Raw genomic sequence first — 1,824 nt, forward strand, 5'->3', positions numbered from 1 at the left:
TGTTAAGTTCTATTTAATGGACGTTCTGGGAAAAGGACGTAATTCCTTTAAAAGCTGGGCTGCCCTGCAGCTGAAGCCAAGTTGTAAAACTGTTCGGGATGTGGAAAGGTTAGTAAAGAGACCAACTGCATGGTCATTTCTGACGATCCGAGGGGAGGGGTGTTTGGAATGGTCTGAATGCTGGCAGCCGAGGAAACCAATGATCGGAAAAATAACATCACAGGCTCTTTATATGGCCTGCTGGTATCGTGACGCAATGTGATTATTTTTCTGACTTTCTGCTTTTACCACAGGAAAAGGAAGAAGCGAGGGGATGGGAGGAGTGCTCAGACGCTAATTACCAGCGCTTCCCTCAGATAAATTATAAACAGGCAGTTAAAGAATGCTCCTGCTGCCCCAAGGAAACAGAGCAGCCTTTAAACTGTCTCTGGATGTCAACATGCCCTAATTTCGAAAGCACTAGAGCTGTGTATAACCCTAAAGATAACTTCCATTCTCCAAGGAATGATTCAGTAGAGTTAAAAAAAAAAAAGTAACTTAACTCCCCGTTCCTGGACCTGCAGCAGACATCATTAATCAATCAAGGCAGATTTCTCCCCCCACCCAACCCCCCATGGGACCTAGATGCTGCCCCAGAATTCTTCTCACCAGTGTGTGCCTAAGAACGACTATAAATGGATCAGAATTGGCTTGTGCACTGAGCCAAGGAGAGAGGCACCTAGCACAGTGGTTAAAGTGTATTCTCTGGAGCTCAGCTCAGCCACTTAAGCTTTCAGATAAGTTTTCTTATCTATGAAATGCAGAAAATGAGAGTACCTATCTCCTAGTACTGTTGTAAGAATTAAACCAATTACCACACCTAAAGAGTTTAGAATAGGAACAAATAGTAAATGTTCAACAAGTATTATATTAAATTTTTCTATAATAGACCCACACTGCGCTGCGCAGCTTCTGTCAGCACCAGCTCCTGCTGCGTGAAGGTGATCCAGAGCCAAGATGGCTGTCCTCTCTAAGGAATATGGCTTCGTGATTCTAACCGGTGCTGCCAGCTTTATAATGGTAGGCCACCTAGCCATCAATGTTGCCAAGGCCTGCAAGAAGTACAAGGTGGAGTATCCTACCATGTACAGCACAGACCCTGAAAACGGACACATCTTCAACTGCATTCAGCGAGCCCACCAGAACACGTTGGAAGTGTATCCCCCCTTCTTATTTTTTCTAGCTGTTGGAGGGATTTACCACCCGCGTATAGTTTCTGGCTTGGGCTTGGCCTGGATTGTTGGACGAGTTCTTTATGCTCACGGCTATTACACGGGAGAACCCAGCAAGCGGAGGCGAGGAGCCCTGGGGTCCATTGCTCTCGTTGGCTTGTTGGGCACAACTGTGTGCTCTGCTTTCCAGCATCTTGGTTGGGTTAAAACTGGCTTGGGCAGTGGGTCCAAATGCTGCCATTAAAGAATAGTAGGGGTTTAAAAACTCTAATTCATTTTGAAAGACTTACCTTTATTTCCAGTTACATTTTTTTTTTCTAAATATAATAAAAACTTATCTGGCACCAGCCTCATACCTAAAAAAAAAAAAAAAATTTCTATAATAAAGAGCTAAAAGATCACTTACTGTTTAACCCTGAAGGAAGCACTAATTTTAGTAGTAATCTATGAGTTGAAGATTCATTCAACAAAGATATTTAGCAACTACTATTGTGTGCTGGTCTTTGTACAAAATGCTGGGATTCTGTGACTAGCAAGACCAGTAGGGTACCAACTTTATCTAGTTAATATACATAAATCTTGCTCAAAGTTGGTATCCTTTTAAATGTAATGA

The 1,824-nt window shown here is 42.8% G+C and overlaps 1 pseudogene across 1 annotated transcript; it reads left to right on the top strand.

Annotated features, from left to right (window-relative positions):
- Positions 1-933: 933 nt before the first annotated feature.
- On the top strand, positions 934-1,583 carry LOC105814709 (annotated as a pseudogene). Its single transcript, XR_001137707.1, has one exon. The product of XR_001137707.1 is annotated as a microsomal glutathione S-transferase 3 pseudogene (transcript).
- Positions 1,584-1,824: the final 241 nt, after the last annotated feature.

This window comes from Propithecus coquereli, unplaced genomic scaffold (assembly GCF_000956105.1).
Source record: "Propithecus coquereli isolate 6110/MARCELLA unplaced genomic scaffold, Pcoq_1.0 Scaffold302, whole genome shotgun sequence".
NCBI classification, from domain to species: Eukaryota; Metazoa; Chordata; class Mammalia; order Primates; family Indriidae; genus Propithecus; species Propithecus coquereli.